Here is a 22,062-nt window from a genome sequence, read left to right on the forward strand (position 1 = left end):
TAGATGTTTCGATCGCAAGGGCGACGCTACCTTACCTTTCGTTGCCTCCTCTATAGACTTTTTCACAGACGGCTCCCTGGGCACCGCCATAACCGTTTGTGGGCTGTGGTAAATAGGCTCGACACCCCACAAACGCACTGCCGAGGCTGTGATGTCAGCCTTTGTACTTCCATGCCACAGTCCAAAATGGAGGTGTTTCTTCTCTCCGGTGAAAAGGCCTATGCAACGCCAGAAAGCTGAACCACAGGTTGTTCCCCAAGGTGCCCCTTGCACTGAAAAATCTGCCCTAGCTGCCAATACAGTCGAGTAGTGTCGCTTCTATTGTTTCATGAACAAATAAAGACAAATGCTGCGTTATCAGTTTTGTCAGCATGTCAGGTGCATTGTTTCACAAACCAATAATATGGCAAAAAAAATTCTCTACTGGAACTTTCCCCAGGGTATCGTCAAGCTCCACACTCTGTACCTGTTATCTTTCATCTTATCATCCCCAACAGAATATATAGATAAAACTTAAACATTAGGGCAGAGCAGGAATGTTGGGGTGCCACAGACCAGAGTAAATAAGTGCTATAAACCTGCCCTCCTCTTGAAAACTGCTGATGTAACCTTGCCTTTCACTCGTCCTGCCACCAGGTTTGGGTGTAGGAAGACAGACAAGTGCTGTGTATAGCTCGTGCTGACGGTCCTGTGTGCAGTGTTACAAAGCAATGCACATATGTGAACCGCTGATCCCCTTCTAAACATTGTTATCCTCACTTGCTGTCCTGTACAATTATTCTTTAGAGATGTAAAAACACAGAAAGGTTGGCTATGTGAGAGCTGGCTGCACCAAAATCATTTCCATATTACTAACTAATACTGAAAAGGGTAAAGAAAGAATTCAAAAGCCATAAACACACATGAACACTAGCACACAAAGAATGTCTCTTTGGGCACCAGCACAGAAAGCACAGCCCATATACATGTATAACAGTTGCCCATCATACAGGAGTTGGTAGTCCAAGAAACGATGACGATTGTTGAGGTTTTGCATCCCAAAACCATATCATTATGACGGATTCCATAGTGGGTTCTTCGACATGCACCTAAATCTAAGTAGGCGGGCCTCTAGCATTTTGCCTCCATCAAAATGAGGTCGATACAGCCAGGATGTGGTAATCCACAAAAGGCAGTCTATGTACACATATAAGGACAAGAGAGCCATGAGATCTCTATTAAAGAAGAAACACGAAAACCCTTATTCTCATTCATCCGAGTGGTGTTCTGGCACCAGCTACCTATGCTAGACCGCATTATCGGCAGCAGATTTCCTTTCCCCTTCCTTCCTCCCTATTTAGTTTATGCGATTCCTTTGTTTTAAATAAACAAAACAGAGCCAATCCTTCCAAATCTTGCCGTTTTAAATAAAAGTTATTTTCTACTATTGTGCAAAAAGAGCTCAAACTTCAAACAAAAGCAAGTGCACCCTTCCACAGACAAGAGCCCCGCTTCCAGCCACAGCCAAAGTGACACGCACACACAGCTTGATCGACCATGGCACGAGATTCTGGTAAACTATCTAATGTTCAGCACACAATGCTACAACTTGAAGCATGCTATGTGGCAAAAGATCAGAGGCTGCAGTTGTCACGTGAATGTGTCATGGTCCCTTGTACCTTACATAAGAGGCAGGAATGGTAGGCCACTTGCAAATAAGAGCGTCCCTTTTGTATTGTAATGAAGATGCACTGAGCAAAATGCACAAACGAGTAACGTAAGAAGAGGACAGGACTAGTGGTGCACTTGTTACGCAATTGTCCTCTTGTTACGTTACTCGTTTGTGCATTTCGCTCAGCGCATCTACATTACAATGCCGTACCAACTAGCCCAAATTGAAGCTTTGCTAAACGTCCCTTTTGGCAGTGCAACATTGCTCTTGAAGGCATGGCAATGCAACATTTCAATTTTTCATATCCTATAATAAACCGATCTGAAAAATTCTTTCAGCAGAACGCTCCCTACACAGTGCCACACAGCTACCACTGTATAACCAAAACTTGCAATGGGGCCTGGTAAATAACCTGCAATGTTGTTTGTGGTCAGTAAGACATTTCGCGGTAGCTGCGCTTGCAAGAAGAAATAGCTTGGCATTTTTACCAGCAAATATGAGAAACTGTTCTTACAATACTGTTCGCTACCTTAGAAAAGAAACAAACTATGTAGTGCAGTTGTCAGTATACATTGTTTTTGAACATACTGCCTTCCACTGTTTCCCTTCTTGGGTTTTCCATAGGCAGCCCCTCACGGCGCCTCATGTGCAAGCTTGTGCTCGGCTGACACAAGCATTTGTAACCATAAAAGCTGACTACATAACGTGCGGGGTTATACATTTTGCTTACTGAAATTCTCGTGTAGCTTCTGCAACATGGCACACCACTTATGAAATGAACATACATGAATTCAAGTACCAGAATAGCACCAGTCCAGTGATTCTGGTAAACAAACAGTCAAGTGCTGTTGTGCTCAGAACTATTAGTGGAGCAGCTGTGATAATGCAACCTGGCAAGAAAATTGGTGTATCGTTATTCACCAAACATGATGCATGATGCAACAGGATTTATGCCATGCCCAGAAAGCCAAAAACAAGGAGCTAAACAGTTGCACACTTTCGCTAGCTTGCAGAGTCTTCCCATTTTGTCCGATACCTGAAATGACAGGTGTCGACACTCAACAGTATATTATGACATAATGCCATCTAACACGCCCTGGTTCCACGAATGGGTTTAAATCTAGGAAAAATTATTTGAAAGTCTTCAGTACTATGTATCGTCAAGCAAGTCCCAACTAACCTGCTTTATTTCATTAATTTATAAACTGCCAGGAAGAAAACACAAAATGAAAACAACAACAATTCATTTACTTCTGCATAGTCCATACATGATTGGCTTTCCACAGAGCAAGTAGCACCAGGTAGGAAGACGCTGGTTCTTCAGGCAAGACCCTTTTCAAGGTTTGGGGCCAAGCCATCATTTGTGCGTATTTCCAGAGCCTTTGGCTATTGTCCAGGAAAGTAAACTGCACGGTCATCCAGCAGAGCAAATGTCCAACGATGTGTCGTGCTATAATATGGTGCATCTGCTGCCAACCCCCTCGCAAGGCTTCACCTCTTTGCCATTGCTGGCTTCGAGTACTTTTTGGACGACCTGAAAAGTTAAGGGTTGGCTGGAATTACCGAGCGAGCAAGCTACGATTGGGGAACTAAAACCAAAAAATTGACGAGACACTAAAGAGAAAAACATTTTCTCGCACTATTAGCAAGTTAATCTCTCACGATGCCAAAAACACCATGCTTGCTGTGAGAAGATGCTTGGTAAGCAAGAAAATATGCAAAAAGAAATTGCGAGTGGTAGCGCCACGTCCAAGTTCCCGTACCAGTTGCCGTGACGTCATAGATTTTGACGGTGTCTGCTAGAGCTTAGGTAGTTTCTGATCGATAAAAATGAGGAAAGAACACTGTTTTCTGAGGGAGCCACAGACTTAAAATACCAAGTTTCAGAAAATTTCCTTGAGCCACCGTGGCCAAAATACAAAGAACACTTTGAAGTCAGTGACTTCACCATCGGAGATGTCAGCAGGAAATTTAATTGTGAAATGTTTGACTCTGGTTTTCTCATCTACTAATAAACCTATGGCGGTGAAATTAACGACACTAAACTTTTCAGAGTATAATTCATCAGCTTAAATTATTCCATTGTTTCACTCTGTAGAAGTCTGGCTAGCTACTGTGCAGTACTGCAAAAATTAACTAAAAGCTGTGATGAGAAAAAGTAATATACAGTGACAAAAAGTGCAGCGATTCCTGCAAACTGTTCGCATCCTGTATGTTCTTGAAGTTGTCAAAAATTTTTCTTGTTTGAAATTTAGATGGCCAAGAAAACAGCATTATACACCAGCAATTCTAAATTCCTAGAGAGTTCAACGAAATAATTTTGGCACTGTGTGTGAGTGCAATGTCGCCTTCTTGCATCACAGAATTCAAGGCATAGTCATGATGCGGCCTAAAAGACTTAACATGGGTAAGCCGATCTCATGCAAAGTGTAGCTATTAGTAAAGTAATGATATTATTAGAGAATAGGCATCACAGTGCTCTACAGGCACTGTGCCTGTAGAGCCCTCAGAGTGGCGGACAATTCTGAACACATAGGATTACTTAATATACACCAAACAGAAATGCATGCCCTGTGCAAAAATGCTTCTCAAGCACTGAAACAGAAAGTGAACCAATGACAGCAGCGTAATGTTAAGTGGAAAAGCAGGAGCGATAAAAACCTGTACAGGGTATTTTTCTCAAAAGTTGCATCTGCAATGAACACTGGGCCACACTACTACTTCTACTGAGCATGTAACATTGAAGCATAACCTTAATCCGAGGTCATTAGATGAGCAGCTGGAAATAACAGCAGTCAAGTCAAGTTTAATTATAGAGAATATTTGCATGGGAAACAATGGCTGAGAGAAGTGCTAAAAGAGAGCTTCCCCAGCTATGCAAGTGGGAAAAACTTACCTCTCCAAAGACTGGAAAGGCACCCTTCTCAAGCTTTGAGAACACCACGACACCATTGATTACAACTTCAAAGGACACTGCAAAAGAGAAATCAGCTCAACGTGAGAACACGGATGCCGTACACCAGCTAAAAAAAAAAATAACAGCACAACTGCCATTATAAAGATGCAGCCAAGTTTGGACAGAGGTTATCTTTAGAGTCAGACAGCTTAGAAATAAAAATGCTGGGATTTATAAAATTTGTTGTTACACAGGTCACTTCATCGTAAGAGTGAGCACCGAGTTACTTGCAACGCAGAAGGCTGGGCACACTTAGCATAAGAAAACATTTAAAGGGGCCATGACACCCAATTTTCGATCATAATCTGTGTTATGTGGATTTATCCTTGGGCATTCACAAATAAGCTGGCGAAATTTTAGCGCATTTGGTCGAGCACCTAATTTAAAATTGAATATTTTTATAAACATGCAAGCGGCCCGAGAGTCAGGCAACACTGGTGCACTCGCGAGCTGTGACGTAACAAGCAGCTAGCTGTGCAAGCGTCTGCACTGCGGCGAACAATATCGTTCCCTGGTCAGCTGCACGTGATATCGAGATATTTTGGTTTTCTTCAGCTTGACACTGAAATTGAACGATTTGCAGCGGCTGAAACTTTTGTAGAAGACGACGGTTCTGTTCCGTGCTGCACACGACGTCACACGCGCCATTGCAAAATGGCCGTCACCGGCGGTGGGCGGGGTTTCCAGCCGGCGACTTCTAGGGCTTGTTTTGCACTGAAGTATTGTTTTACAGCCCACTTTTGAAATCTGTATAGGCATAATTAACCCTCTACTTCTAGTTTTCGCTGAAAACCAGAGATCTTTGGGCGACCGTGTCATGGCCCCTTTAAGATATATGCATTCAATGAGGGTGACCACCTTCCTATTACCAAATGCGAAACATGCTGACTGAGAAGGGTATTGACACAGCACGATCAGAAATTAACTACAATAATTTATTTTAAAACTTCTGGTGAGAAATTTTCTATTGGAATATTTTGTCATCCCTGAAATAGGGAAATAGAGTAATTGATACAAGTTGAAGTTCAAATACATATCTGTATAAAAACTATTTTATACACCACTGTAAAATGTTCCAACATGAAACAAAGTGATTAATATTGTTACGGAGATGAAGTGAAGGAAGACGAAGTGCTGGACAGCCCGACTGGCGCGCGAGTGTGCTGGTCAGCCAGCTTGACTCGTCTACCAATTCTTCTTTGTAAATATACATTGTATATACCAAAACAACCCCGTATCATATTGGTGGACGTGCGGGGTACTGCAGCAGGCAACGGAGCTCCGCAGCGGACGTCGCATCGCCCTCCCAACCATGGCTAACGCTGAGGCTTCCGCATCAACGTCGCTGTCTCCATCAACGTCGCCGTCCCCACCACTTGTTTTCGTACCACCTAAGGATCCCGGTACGTTCTGTGGGACCGATGGCGTCGACGTTGAAGACTGGTTGGCCATGTTTGAACGCGTGAGTGTACCGAACAGATGGGACCCCCACACTTCAGCTGGCCAATGTGTTGTTTTACTTGAGGGGCACCGCAAAGGTGTGGTTCGAAAACAACGAAGAAGAACTTACTAGCTGGGACCGATGCAAAGAAAAGTTGCGAGAGGTCTTTGGTAAACCCGCCGGCCGCAAGATCGCCGCCAAAAAGGAATTGGCCTGCCGTGCCCAATCTTCCACGGAATCATACCTCTCCTATATTCAGGACGTGCTGGCTCTCTGCCGAAAGGCCGACAATGACATGACGGAAGGCGAGAAGGTCGGGCATGTGCTGAAGGGGATCGCCGACGACGCATTCAACCTCCTGATGTGCAAGGGCTGCTCTACCGTGGATTCGATCATCAAGGAGTGTCGTCAGTTCGAACAAGCAAAAAGCCGCCGCATTCTCCAACCGTTCGCCAGACTTCCAAACACCGCTGCCACGTCGACGTGTGAAGACCAGTCGACACCACAACATTCTTCGCCGCCGGAAGACCTTACACGAATTGTTCGTCGTGAACTGGAAGCGATGGCGCCCTCCCCATTCTATTCACGCAGCACCGATGCCCCTGTTACCGTTCCTCTCGTTCAAGCCATCGTTCGTCAGGAGCTGGAAAATATCGGAGTGCATTCCGTGTGTTTTGTTGCCACGCCCAGAGTCAGCGAACGTCCTTCTGCTATGTCCTTCTCAAACCGACGATTCTCTGCACGTTCTCGCAACCCGGCTGAGTGGCGAACTGCAGATGACCGCCCAATATGTTTCACCTGCCACCGCGTTGGACATATTGCTCGTTACTGCCGCAACACATGGTCCTCGGTACCTCGTGCAACGACCAATATGACCCGTTTTGACGGTAATGCTCACCATTTTTCTCCCGCTCCCGAGACCAACGCCGCTGACAATGCCGCTAGGAACACTTGGTACAGCCGCTCGCCTTCGCCACGTGGACACCAATCTCGTTCGCCGCATACACGTCGCCCATCGTCCCGTTCGCCACAGCCACGACGTCTATCGTCCCCCGTGGCTTTCGGCCGCACCATGTCGGAAAACTAAGAAGTGCAGCCCCCGGAGGTGGTGCTGCATTGACGACTACGGCAGCAAATCCTCTCTCTTTACCCACTAGACGAAGTGTCATTGACGTTAAAGTAGACGGCGTACCTGTCCAAGCACTTGTCGACACTGGAGCGAACATATCGGTAATGAGTTCAAGCCTACGCAAACGTTTAAAGAAAGTACTCACACCAGCAGCTACGCAGGTGCTCCGTGTGGCCGATGGCGGCACGCCGTTGGTTCTTGGTCTGTGCACTGCCCGCTTAAGTATAGTCGACCAACCTACTTCATTCATCTTCGCCGTGATTGACCGCTGCCCTTATGACGTTATCCTTGGACTGGACTTTTTATCGGATCATTCTGCTCTCATCGATTGCGCTACCGGCGTCCTTCAGCTAGAACTGCCTCAGATCGTCGCTGCTCCTAACACTACACCACCGCGACTGTGCTCTCTTCAAGATGTGCGTCTATCACCTCAGGCAGTCACCTACGTCGTTTTGACCGCAGAGCCACAGGTTCCCGACGGTGAATACGTCCTCTATCCCCTCGTTGACGTTCTTTTGAGCCGGAACGTCGCCGTTCCACATACACTCGTGACTGTCACCGCCAACCGTACTTCGCTACCACTTCTAAACTTCAGCTTGTGCCCTCAAGTACTTCCCCGTGGCATGTTCTTGGCCAACATTTCTGATGCTGACGAATTTGAAATTGCAACTCTCAGCACCGAGACTGATTTACTTACGCGTACTGCGACTAACAGCTCATCTTCCTTCCCGGATGATTTCTCGAAGATGATTGCACCAGACCTCAACCCTGCACAGGCCAATGACATCCGTCGCCTTCTCGCGTCGTACAGTGACATTTTTGATCTTGACGACAGACCTCTAGGCCAAACATCCGTCGTTCAGCACCGTATAAACACCGGTGATGCGAGTCCTATTCGTCGGCGCCCCTATCGTGTCTCCCACACTGAGCGCAGAGTGATCCAAACGGAAGTCGAAAAAATGCTCAGCAAAGGTGTCATCGAACCTTCCGACAGTCCTTGGGCCTCCCCTGTCGTCCTTGTAAAGAAAAAAGATGGTAGCTGGCGCTTCTGCGTTGACTATCGCCACTTGAACAAGATCACACGAAAAGACGTATACCCGCTACCACGCATCAATGACGCGTTGGACTGTCTGCACGGAGCTACATACTTCTCGTCTATTGATCTTCGGTCCGGCTACTGGCAGATTTCTGTCGATGCAATGGACCGCGAGAAGACTGCCTTCATAACACCTGATGGCCTATACCAGTTTAAGGTCATGCCCTTCGGCCTATGCAATGCCCCTGCGACATTCGAACGGATGATGGACTCTCTACTGCGCGGTTACAAGTGGTCTACTTGTCTTTGTTACCTTGACGATGTGATTGTCTTTTCTTCCACCTTCGACAGCCACCTCACGCGTCTCGCCGCAATTCTCGCAGTCTTCAGAACGGCCGGGCTTCAACTGAATTCCAAGAAATGTCAGTTTGGCCGCCGTCAGATTACCGTACTGGGCCATCTTGTGAACGCTGACGGCGTGCAACCAGATCCTGAAAAGATTCGCGCCGTTCGCAGCTTTCCTGTGCCTCGCTCTACTTCTGACGTGCGGAGCTTCATCGGCCTCTGCTCTTACTTTCGCCGTTTCGTGAACAACTTCGCCGATGTTGCTAGGCCACTAACAGATCTGCTGAAGAAGGATACCACATTCTCATGGGGCCCTGAGCAGGCTCAAGCGTTCACAGCTCTCATCGGCTTCGACTACTCCTCCCATACTTGCCCACTTTGATCCATCTGCTCCAACAGAAGTCCGAACCGACGCAAGCGGGCACGGTATCGGCGCAGTTCTCGCTCAACGGCAGCGCGGTAGACAGTGCGTGATAGCGTACGCCAGTCGCCTGCTCTCTGCTCCCGAGAGAAATTATTCCATCACCGACAGAGAGTGCTTGGCTTTAGTCTGGGCTGTCGCCAAGTTCCGCCCATACTTATTCGGCCGCATGTTTACCGTCGTTACGGACCACCACGCTCTCTGCTGGCTCACTTCTCTGAAGGACCCGACCGGACGTCTTGGTCGCTGGGCTTTGCGGCTCCAGGAATTTTCGTTTACAGTCACGTACAAGTCTGGACGTTTGCACAAGGATGCAGACTGTCTTTCACGTCATCCGGTGGATCCTCCTGACCCCGCTGCACATGATCCGGACAGCTGCATAATGGCTTTTACTGACGTGAGCGATATGCGCACCGAACAACGTCGGGATGAGTCATTGTGCGCTATCATCGACGCCGTCCAGTCTGGCAGCACCAACGCCACATTCCGTATGTTCGTGCTGTATGACGGCATCCTCTACCGCCGCAACGTCAGCATTGAAGGCCCTGAGCTCCTGCTTGTCGTTCCTCGCCATCTACGGCCTGTCATCCTTGAACAACTTCACGACGCACCGACGGTGGGACGTCTCGGAGTTACGCGCACATACGACCGCGTGCGACGTCGGTTCTTCTGGCCTGGACTATACCGCTCTGTGCGTCGTTATGTTGCTACTTGCAACCTATGCCAACGCCGGAAAAGGCCTCCTCTGCCGCCTGCTGGATTTCTCCAACCAATTGAAGTTCCCTCTGAACCATTCTATCGCGTCGGCCTTGACCTGCTTGGCCCTTTTCCGACGACGACTCTGGGAAATAAGTGGATCGCCGTCGCTACAGATTATGCGACACGTTACGCCATCACGAAGGCCATGCCGACTAGTTGCGCCACTGACGTCGCGGATTTTCTTCTTCACGACGTCATCCTCCTCCATGGTGCACCCCGCCAGCTCCTGACGGACCGCGGCCGCTCTTTCTTGTCCAGAGTTGTCGACGACCTCCTTCGATCTTGCGCCACAGAACACAAGCTGTCTACTGCCTACCACCCGCAAACTAATGGTCTTACTGAACGTCTTAACCGCACACTCACGGAGATGCTTTCGATGTACGTCTCTCAAGATCATCGTGACTGGGACGCCACGTTGGCCTATGTGACTTTTGCGTATAATTCCTCTCGACATGACACCACGGGATTTTCCCCTTTTTATCTTTTGTATGGTCGCCACCCCGTATTGCCGTTTGACACAGTCTTGCCTTCCGCGCCATGTACTACAATGTACGCTCACGACGCCATTGACCGGGCTCACATGGCTCGTCAAGTCGCCCGATCTCGTCTCACCACGTCGCAGGATATTCAAAAAGCCCGCTATGACCAACGTCATCGTCATATGAAGTTTGCCCAAGGTGATTGGGTGCTCCTTTGGTCACCATGTCGCCGTGTAGGGCTCTCCGAGAAACTCCTGTCCCGCTACTCAGGACCTTACCAAGTTCTGCGTCAAGTTAGCGACGTGAATTACGAGCTTGCGCCGTTGCACTTCAATTCGTCAAGTCCGCCACCTGTTGACATTGTGCATGTTTCGCGGATGAAGCCCTACTTCTCTCGCACTTCATCGCCGGACTTGCGCCGAGACGGCGCTACAACGCCCGGGGGTCCTGTTACGGAGATGAAGTGAAGGAAGACGAAGTGCTGGACAGCCCGACTGGCGCGCGAGTGTGCTGGTCAGCCAGCTTGACTCGTCTACCAATTCTTCTTTGTAAATATACATTGTATATACCAAAACAACCCCGTATCAATATCAACATAATAATACGGCAACTAAAAAAATAGTCACCCACAAAACAGCTGCAGCTTAACGGCGTGCAAGGGATGAAGCCACAGCTGGCATGCGTGTTCAACAGGTACAGAGGCCTGCCACCCACATCGGAGGGAACGGTGGGACAGGGTGTGGGCAACTGGCACCAGAATGTTGAGTGTTGGGCTATTAGTTGGTGCAGCACGATTCGATGTTGTTGTTGAGAAACGCGGACGACAAAAAGCAACACACACAGTGCTGTGTGCCGCTACAAGGCACTGTGTGTGTCGTTTTTATGTCGTACGTGTTCTTTGCACTGGGAAAACATTGAATTGGCTCCACAAGCATTCGTTATTGCCTTGAGCCGCGCGGCTAGTTCGACTGTTTCAGAAGCGTGGAATGCTTGCAACTAACACACCCTCAAGCAGGGTGGCCAGATGCAGCTGAACTTAAAGTGTGAAATGTGGGAAATTTTTGAAGATTTTCATATTTCGTGCGAGATGTGGGACAATGACCCTGAATGCGGGACCGTCCTGTGAATTGCGAAAAGGGCGGTCAGCCTACATCTAAAAGTTACTTCAACTGAGGAGTCACTGATCATCTTCTGAAAACGTCTCAAATGCTGCAGTTCTCTTGCAATCAAGGTTCCTGGCAAGTTCCACAGCGAAAGCTGGGAGCAGCACAAGGTACAGCTGCACAGTGTCACACTGCATATCACCACCTCCTTTGTCAAAATTTATATGCTTGCCTGGCGACTCTATCACTGTTCCTTCGTTAACTTACCTTGCGTCCCGTCCTCACTGGTTTCGACTATGTAATCTGTTATCAACTCTTAAACAGACCGTCACAATCACAATCTGCGCTGTACTTGTCAACTGTCACACCCACTGCCGTGTTGCGAAAGACGGCGCCCAAAGCAAATGGCCTGTCTTCTTTTCGAACAACAGTTGGGAACTAACTTTAGCAGTCTGTGAAGCCCGAACCATTCTGCTCGGCACTCCTCTTTCCTAGCAATCCGCAGCACAGTAGTGATGTTGCTACGTGTGTTTGTTGTAAAGCAACTGAACCTGGGGATATCAGTAAATTCCTTCATTGTAAAGGCAAAATCGTTGTAGTAGCCTTCACTTTAACAGCATTCACAACACAAATGAAAGGGAGGGGGAGGCAAGCCCGCTCCACCCACTCCCTCCCATGACTGATGCCTTCGATCCACATGGTAACCGAATGGTCGTAGCTACATAGTTTCCTCTAGGGTGATTCCACGTAAGATCGAACAATCGATGGCTGGTCGACCTCACAAATTTATTTCAAAATTTTATATATTATTGCCTGATGAGTGGAAATAAGAGATCCGCAATTTGTTTTGCCGCCAAAAATTTTTTCGAAGCACAGGAAATCAATAATGACGAAGAGGTGGAGTAGAGCGCTCATCCACTCTGCTGTTTTGGCCAACTTTCGTTATGCATTGCACAAAATATATTAAAGGTAGGTAGTTGAGATTTCTTTAACTAAATATATGCATGTTTTTGCTCCTGCTCAGGTATTTTTAGTTTTGATGTGTAGTGTGGATGTTTTTATAAAAACCTCAAAATTGGCCCAGGAGACGTTATTCTCTTTACTTTGAAGGTCTTTATCTCGAAAAATCCTTGTAGCAGAGCGACAAAAATTGCGCATTACGTTCTTCGCATGCTTATCTACCAAACTGCCGAATTTTATATTTATATAACTTTTCAGTAAAGAGATATGATCGGGCTAAGTTAAAGAAAACGCTGGACAATGAAAACTTCTGACAACAATTAAAAAAAACCCCATTTTTCATATTTCTTAAACTTTGTCCACTTATTGTCCTCCACATCAGCTTTCATAATCATTGAAAACATGTTGCATAATGTCGTTGCACTAATAGTTACGACCCCCTCAATGAGACCCTTGGGCAAGGATTGGCAAGTCCGACTTCTTGCCCAGCAAGTGTATAAAATGCAGGGTGGATTGAATTGCTTTTTTATTAAAAGGCCAGCAGGTACCGAAAAAGGTCTCGCCGGCACTGAAGACGTTAATGTTGAAATTATTTGGTCACTGCAGTGGCCATGAGCGCGGGGCTACCGAGCAGGCGCGCGCGCACCCGAGATGCTCGTTGTAAGAGACGGCGCAGTGAGAGCTCGTTTTCGCGTCCTCAGACCGACTGAGTTCGAAACAGCAACGCCTCTCCGGTGACTTGAACGCACGTACACTGGAGCTTCGCTATTCTATCCGCCCTCTGTTCGCATCGCAGCTAGGCGCTGATAACAAGGCAGAGATGGAAGCAAGATGAGAACTCTATAAGGGAGCTACGAGCGCTCGCTTCACGCACGCTGCTGCCACAGAAACTGCGCTGCGCCAGTTGCGATCAGTGGAAAGCATAAACGTGGCGCTCCAGTGGCAAAGCAAAATATGGATTGTCAAAGGAAAGAAAAGCAAAACTATCGGTAACTGGATGCGCTTGTCTATTCGCACTTTCCAGATGAGCTAGCGCCACCGCGCGGATTTTTTCGGAAGGCAGGAGACGGTGGTGGGTTTCCCACTCGCCCCGTTTGTGTGCATGTTTGTGTGGCTGTCGGAGCGTCGTAGTAGCGCGCCATGGAGAAAAACGGGCTAAGAGCGAAGAGCAATCGCATGGGCAGTGTGCCACAATGCACAAATCGTGCAAAATTTGGAAAAGTGAGCTTGCACCGCTTTCCAAAAGAGAAAAAACGACGGAAGTTGTGGACAATCAAGCTCCGCATTGGGAAAGAAGTTAGCAAATGGTCGTGTGTACTTCAACAAGACAACTAATATGTGACTGTTAAGTAGAAACATGTTATTAAAAGTCATCATTGGGAGTGCAACAACAAACGCCAGATGCAATTTCATTTACTTTTGTTGCAGTGATGCCTCTATGTTTGTTTTTACATTGAAGCTTTTAGTACGGCATATCGCACACATTCACTGTTATTCGCTTGGTGCACATTGCAGAAGACAACCAACAAAATATGATAAACTCGTGTCGTTAAAGGTTTTTAACCTGTTCAAATATACCAGTGTGGCAAACACACGTTTGCATTGAGCAGAGAGACCGGCCTTGCATGTGCATTCTCCCTGAAAATAAACAACTCAATGCTAAGCATGCAAACGACATTAAAACTGTGGTAATTTTCGCGGGGTAAAATGCGACAGCTGCCACATGCATAATGAATCCGGGAAGCTTTAAACAACATAATGCTACATTTATAACACTAGAATGAAGAAGTGACAGTGTCTTCCCACCAGCCCACGGCACGTGAAAACGCCAATCGTGCGGGAAGCTGGGTATTGGCATACCTCATCATCGTGCTCATATCTGCTGAATCGCCACTAGATAATTGTTTCCGTGTCACTCTTGAGCAATCATTTCACAGCTAAACCGGCCCGGGGAACCATGTATCTGGCCGTGAATGCACACACTACATTTTAGGCAGCGCAAAAAGGGGGGACGTACACACGAGCGCTACCGCTGGTTGGTGTCAATTCTCGTACGTCATAAATAGATTACAAAACGTAATAAGAAATACTGACATTTACGGCACCGGTTGCGTTGCAGACTTGAACATTTATTCTATGCGACGGGCCTCTTATGGCACTTGTGTGCAGGCAGAGGGACTCCACCTGGACTGCCGCGCTTGTCGTCTCGCGTACTCCACAACTTATTATATGGCCAGCGTTAAACGCCGCCTCTCCTTCGACAACACATCTCGTGTGTTTCCTTGGGAAGGTCAAGGATCGCGCTTAGAGATACCAGAGGCTCGTAAGCCGCCTGGTTCTCGAGACGTGCACGCTTTCGTGTCGCTTCCATCACCTCTCGTTCCGCCATATTGAAACGTTCTCCGCGCCACCTATAGGTGCTGGAAAGTGCGAATATTAGATGTCGGCAGCAGACGGCGTGAACTGGCCGCGCGTTCGGTGCGCTGTTCACACTTCATTCGGCGCGGATAGTTCTTGTGCTTTGCTCCTCCTGTGCGTCTCATGACGAGAAAGTATAGCTCTGAATGAGTCTATTGTGGAGACTACTTTTCAAAGCACAAGAAGCTTAAAGGAGTACTGACACGAATTTAAAAAAATTTCGGATTGTTGCTGTAAATAAAAATACTGGTGTCGAGAAACGTAAAACGACTATTGTGGTGCCTGGGAATGCATCCTATATAGTTTAATTAGCGCCACCTTAAAAAGACACTTTCGGTTTCGCTATCGAGGGGGTGGCTTCTCAGTGTCGTTTCATAGCAGTGTGACGTCACGGAGATACAGAAATTCGCGACGTACTAGCGGGAAGTCCGTCATCTGCTCGTGGTGCAATAGACAACGATGAGTGAGTTGTCGTCCAGTGACCCTGACAGTGATTTCTACGATTTAGGCTGCATGCAGGACGCAGAACTCGCGAACTCGGAGGAACTGTCTTGACTTGTCGGGATAATGTCCTTGCAGTGTGCCTGGCTTGCAAATGCTCAGCGACGAAAACTTCAAAGTCAAATTAAAATATTTTATACGTGTTCTCCGACTCCAGTGTGTGGACAGCGTTGACACTGCACACCAACGAAGCAAAAAATGTCCCTTTTGCGATGTCTCAAAATCGTGTCAGTACTCCTTTAATTATTGCAAAGAAGCCAAAATTTCGTAGAGTTACCGACCTAGGCATACACGCTTTGAAGAAACGTTTAACGCCCGAAAGATCAGTGACTGCCAGTGAGACGGACTATACTTGTGCTACGCGTGCTTTTGCTACCACTGCAATGAAAGATCTTCACGGAACGCACAGTTTAACGATGACATTCTTATGCCCCCTGAAAAAGAAATCGACGTCATTAACCAGATCACTGAGACTACCGGTGTACGTGCGTTCAATTCACCCGAGAGGTGTTGCTGTTTCGAACTCAATCGGTCTGAGGACGCGAGAACGAGCTCTCACTGCGCCGTCTCTTACAACGCGCGCCTGCTCGGGAGCCCCGCGCTCGTGCCGCTGCAGTGACCAAATAATTTCAAAATTAACGTCTTCAGTGCCGGCGACACCTTTTTCGGTACCTGCTGGCCTTTTAATAAAAAAGCAATTCAATCCTGCCTGCATTTTATACACTTGCTGGGCAAGAAGTCAGAATCGCCAATCCTTGCCCAAGGGTCTCACTGGAGGGGCCGTAACTGTTAGTGCAACGACATTATGCAACATGTTTTCAATGATTATGAAAGCTGATGTGGAGGACAATAAGTGGACAAAGTTTAAGAAATATGAAAAATGGGGTTTTTTTTATTGTCGTCAGAAGTTTTCATTGTCCGGCGTTTTCTTTAACTTAGCCCGATCATATCTCTTTACTGAAAAGTTATATAAATATAAAATTCGGTAGTTTGGTAGATAAGCATGCGAAGAAGGTAATGCGCAATTTTTGTCGCTCTGCTACAAGGATTTTTCGAGATAAAGACCTTCAAAGTAAAGAAAATAACGTCTCCTGGGCCAATTTTGAGGTTTTTTATAAAAACATCTACACTACACATCAAAACTAAAAATACCTGAGCAGAAGCAAAAACATGCATATATTTAGTTAAAGAAATTTCAGCTACCTAACTTTAATATATTTTGTGCAATTCATAACGAAAGTTGGCCAAAACAGCAGAGCGGATGAGCGCTCTAGTCCACCTCTTCGTCATTATTGATTTCCTGTGCTTCGAAAAAATTTTTGGCGGCAAAACAAATTGCGGATCTCTTCTTTCCACTCATCAGGCAATAATATATAAAATTTCGAAATAAATTTGAGAGGTCGACCAGCCATCGATTGTTCGATCTTACGTGGAATCACCCTCTAGTAATCTTTGCAGGAAACTTTTTGTATGCGCTTATAAACAGGCCTGCTGCATGTGAACCAAGTCTGCTTCGCCGCCATAATGGCTGACAAAATGCACTCACATCTGCGTCCCACTGTGCCAGTCACAGTGGCCTTTGGTACCTGGCCGAGGATCTGCCGCTTCAGTTCTTCGAAGCGAGGGGCGTACCCTCATCCACCACTGAAAGACAGAAGAAAGGGTGTTACGAACAGAACAGCATACGCCAGAACCAATCATGTACTCGTTAAAAGTCATGCTAAATACAAGGCGATGAAGAATGTGCCAATTTCTGAAAAAAGGTGCCACATATGGAGTAAAAGGAGGGTTGTAGTTCACTGGCAAAACATTCCCAGAATTGATAGGCTCTTAATTCAGCAGATGGTCTGATGCACTGAAAGTGATTGAGCTTGATTTTCAAAGTGCAAAAGTTGTGTTCCTTTGTATGAATATGAATGGACTGTGTCATCCCCTAATAGGAGAGACATACACATTGATATATTACCTTTCAAGGTAACTTCCACATTATTTTGCATAACAGAGTGGTCCAATGCCGTCAATGGCATGGACAACATGTAACATACACATATGACCACCAATTTCCATGCTGCAACCCTTCATAATGAGCTAGAAATTAAACGACCATCTTTTATAAAGAGTGCAGCACTGTGCGTCTTTCATGGATTCTGCAGAAATTCTGTTAATAGAAGATTCATGAGAAAAGGTAGGACTACAGTAGACATGACTGGTTATTTCTGAAACAGGACCTTTATTTAAAAAGAATAAGAGAGAGTTAAAAGCTATGCCTTTCCTTTAATTTTGTCAAACAGCAGCATAATTGATCTTTTTTTTTATTATAGCAAATGCAAGTTGAGAATAACTCAAGCTTTGTTCCAAAATGACCCTTAAAACATTTTTATGTTATAAGCAGAACATAATACTGATACATATGAAGGTACATATATATTTATATATGTTTGTGTGAGCGTGCAATGAATGGAAAAATTCACACACTTGACCTACAACAAAGAAATTTAGTTCGTTGACTAATCCCATTTAGCAACAATGTAAAACAGTTAATCTGAGAAAATAAAACCATGCTGCAATTTCATAGCACCTTAATAAGTATGGTACAGCAATGCAAGTGAGAAAATTTTGCGATGAGCAAAAATTATGGCAACTTTGCAGTAGCGGTGCCAAGCCTGAAGGAAGCGTGGAGCTGGGTGGGCTTTCTTGTTTATCTTTTAGTTTTCTTACTCCTCGTTTCTTGCACTTGTTTTTTCTATCTTTATTTCTCTTTTTCTTTCTCGTGTATGTTTCTTTCTATCTCTTTCCCTGTTTCTACTTCTCTCTCTCTTTTTTCGGTCTTGCTCTCTGTTTTCTCCATCTCTTTTTCGTGTGTTTCTTTCTCTCTCTTTCTAAGTCTTTGTTCGTGTTTCTATCATTTTACGTCTTTATTCCCTTTATTTCTATTTTTCTCTTTCTCGTGTTCCACTTTGCTGAGCAGAGTTTTTGTTTAACACTTGCACCTGCTGTACTAAATAGTGAGCCTTGCCCAATTCCTATGGCACATACCCACATGTGGTTTTCTTCAGACACCAAAGTTTTTGCGGCCGGCTTAAATAGCTCCGCTGTTAATACAGTAGCCGTTAAATATTTGACTGCTATTCACGTAGAAAAACTTCAGGGGCAGGTCTCCATAAAATTAAATGCATGTTCATGTGTGTACTATAGTATATATCCATAAATGCAAGAACTGCCACAAAATATAACACAGCTGTCTAAGAGCAATGAGGAAATGAGCCAAATGAAAAAAAAATGTGTTCTCCATTGTTATGAAACAATGAAAAATGTGCGCACTGAAAATTGTTTTATTCATGCATTTGGGTTTGCACAGAAGGCTGCCTTCTGGGTCAGTGAACTGCTTGGAGTTTATTCTGAACAAACCTGCAAGCGTAACGTTTATGAAGGCAATTCCTTAGCGTCTATGCTGCCACAAATTTCTTTTCAGGGTATTTTGCCCACATGAAGACATGCAAGAAAGGCATACAAGTCTCTCGTACCTATACTAATGTTGCTCATTTCGGCAGCAAAATTAGCATTTCACGGCCATGGCGATTGCATTTCGATGGATGCGAAATGCTAGAGGCCCGCGCACTTAGATTTAGGTGCATGTTAAAGAACACCACATGGTCAAAATTTCCGGAACACTCCACTACAGCATCCCTCATAATCATATTGTGGTTTGTAAAACCCCAGCAATTATTATTAAAATTAGAATTTAAAAATATTGAATTGAGTTTTTACACACACACACACACACACACACACACACACACACACACACACACACACACACACACAAGATCAGCTGCGATGTTTCAAGGGTACCCAGGGTTATCTCATGAGTCAGTTATTTGTTACGTGCGAAACATGCATCACCTTGATTTAATGATATGCAGGAAGAGGTTCACTGCATGAACGTCAGGTTTAATGATGGCTTTGTGCCATGAATAGTATGGAAGCTCAAGTACTACAGAGGGACTGTGTGTGCTTATTTTCGATAAGACATACAAGGATGTGATCAATGTAACAAAGTTGGCTTAATGTACTGCTGAACTAAACGCCTGCCGTTGTGACCACATCACAATGAAGGTATGCGCAAAGATAACGTAGTACTTGCATTTCGGTGAACGTAAAGTAAGACAGAAGGTATAACAATCTAAAGCTCGACTGCTACTTTCAGCAGCTGTGAAAATGCTTTATCAACCACATGATGAACCTTAAATACTAAAAATCGATTACACTTGCAAAAACCGTGCACTGTGACTGCAATGAGCATGTCTTGTGCACGAAGAAAGATAGAGCGATACAAAATAAATGAGGATGAGAGCTGTGAAAACTGGTGAATCAATTCCAGCACGCACTTTCTGTTTAAGTAAACACTCCAAAGAAGAGCAACAGGGTTGTCATATGCAAACATGAGCAAAGGTAAGCAAAACCACGACCTACTGTACTCCTGACCTGCCCAGATAGTTGGGGTCCTATGGGAGCACGCGTCCCCGCTCTCGTTCAACCGCTCGCCGTAGGTGGTGCTACCTATAACCTGTTCGTCTGCTACTCTGCGACCGTTTGGACTGGCGCTGCCTGTATTCCGAGACGAAATGCCGGCATTATGTGACTGTTACTGCCAAAATAGACGAATGGTCAAGTAAGCTATACAGTGCGGTTAAGTGTTTACTGTACACTGGTTGACTAACGTGAGAAGCCGTAGACTTGCATAGTGTAGAATGGCTGCGTCCTTTTAAGTGCGAACAAAACATTCTAAATCACTTTCCGTATTTTATTTCTAAGTATTTTGCATTTATGCATAATAATTACACGATATGAGTGCTCTGCGCTGGCGGAACATCACCACGAGCGTTAAAGATAACGTCAGCAAACAGGTGCTGACTAGCGCCACAACGCTCGTAGGTTACATCCCTAGCGGCAGGAGGTATGAACTAGAACGTGGCCGCTGGAGAGGGGACATCTGGGCAGGTCAGGAGTACAGTAGGTCGTGAGCAAAACCTTCACCTTTCAATCACTCGTCTTTCCATTGGCAGCCTGTGTAGCAGCTATAATGAAATCACTGTGTCAAGCTGGTTCAGTTAACAGGGCTTGTTGCTGAGCTAGTTGGTTCATTACTTGAGGAAAAACTGGTATGGCGTGTCTGTCAGTTCGTGTCTTCACTTCGTCCTCGTCTTCTTTGCGCCATACCAGTTTTTCCTCAAGTAATGGTTCAGTTACCCCATAGACAGCACTAACATCAGACAATGAACAACAAGTAACCAAATCATTCCTATGCAGGCCAGATATGCCACGGCAAAAATACGTCCCTCGTTATATTCCACGATATAACGGTGCATACAATTTTTGCCCGAGTTTTGCAACCAGTTTCGCTAAATATCTTGACCGCAGCCTCCGCACTGAAGGTTTATTGCGTTATTTCTGTGATTACGTCCAATACACATGCATTTTAAACAAAGCTACAGCTTCACAGTACAAGAATGTACCATTGGCAAGTTCGGTGTCAATACGTCGAACAACTATGATCACTTAGGTTGCATGAAGGAAAACGCGAGGTATGGAACGAAAGGTGAGGGAGGGTACGAGGAACTACGACGCAAAGTGCCGGCGCTACGCATGGCCTCTGATACCAAGGTCGAAAACTAACACGTAAATGCAGTACGTTTCAAGATGCGACCGTTTCGCAAATTCCAAGCTTTTTTTCTTTTTCAGGACACAGGTAGAACACACACTAACGCAAGTTGATGCGAGAACTGCGCGCTCGACCACGCATCACAAAGATGCAAAATATTTTAAATGAGCAAATAGCATTCCTTCTTTCTCTGGGCTAGACAACCTCATATTTGTGGTTCAGGACGTCGCAAACCTTACCAGTACTCAACGGCCACCGTCACTGGCGTCGTACCAGCCATCCTCGCCGATCAGCAACTGCAACCTCTCCGGAGGAAACCTGAAGTAGAGAGAGCTGATAAGTTCCCGAGGTGCAAATAGGAAACCGAAGACGCCTACCGCTAACGTCCGGTCGCTCAAACGACTGCAGCAACTTCGAGCGGGGCGCGAACCAAACGGCGACGGCCGAATGAACCGGCAAGGACGGCACGCTGGCGACGCTGGAACGCGAGTGCGTGTGATGGAGCGAAGGACGAAAGCTTCGACAAAACGAAATCGCGAGACGAGAGGGAAGCATGATGGCAGTAAAAATACAGTGAGCCAGAGTGGCTGGCGCACTGGCACAGTGCTCGCCGTGGCATCGAACTGCCGCTGTAGGGCGCTACAATCGCGAAACACCTAAGCAATATTTTGCTGTTTTGGAGCGCACCGCTTTCTGGCAAAAGGTTTCTCATTAAACTGCAGCGTAATAAGCTTACCTAGATAAATATACATTACATGTGCTGCTTCTTTCTTTTTATTTTTTGATTTACGCAAAGTTAGCATAGTATATTGCCACGTGCGTTTCTTATCACTTTTGCTGTATTCGGTTTTCGCCCACAAAGACTGTCAGCAACGCTCAGCGCAAACCGCGTCTCATTGTTCGAGAAGCTTCGCGATTATTGTAGATCGTTTTGTTAAAGATTGCGCGCAAGACGCGAACACTCGAGCTTACTTTAGCGCTTGCGTGACAACCAGCGATAAGGCTGCAATATTCGACGGCACATGTATAAATGCCGGCGCGCTTCACCGCCTGTCAGTTTTTATCGACGACCGACGCCCAGTTCGCCGATATCAGTGTACAGCGTGTATTGCTGTAGTTTGAGTTTTCTTTTCCCGGCCACAAGTTCGGCCAAATAAAGAGTTTCATCTGGAACACGCCGGCTGTTGTCTTCGTTGACGTC

The 22,062-nt window shown here is 46.0% G+C and overlaps 1 long non-coding RNA gene across 1 annotated transcript; it reads right to left on the minus strand.

The window, feature by feature from the left end:
* Positions 1-2,874: 2,874 nt before the first annotated feature.
* LOC119394010 (uncharacterized) lies at positions 2,875-21,415 on the minus strand. The gene is made up of 5 exons (XR_005184037.2): positions 21,239-21,415; positions 21,101-21,179; positions 16,746-16,843; positions 4,548-4,624; positions 2,875-3,185 (listed from the first exon to the last, which is right to left on the minus strand). It is a non-coding gene; the product is annotated as an uncharacterized LOC119394010 (long non-coding RNA).
* Between the last annotated feature and the right edge of the window lie 647 nt (positions 21,416-22,062).

This window comes from Rhipicephalus sanguineus, chromosome 5, assembly GCF_013339695.2.
Source record: "Rhipicephalus sanguineus isolate Rsan-2018 chromosome 5, BIME_Rsan_1.4, whole genome shotgun sequence".
NCBI classification, from domain to species: Eukaryota; Metazoa; Arthropoda; class Arachnida; order Ixodida; family Ixodidae; genus Rhipicephalus; species Rhipicephalus sanguineus.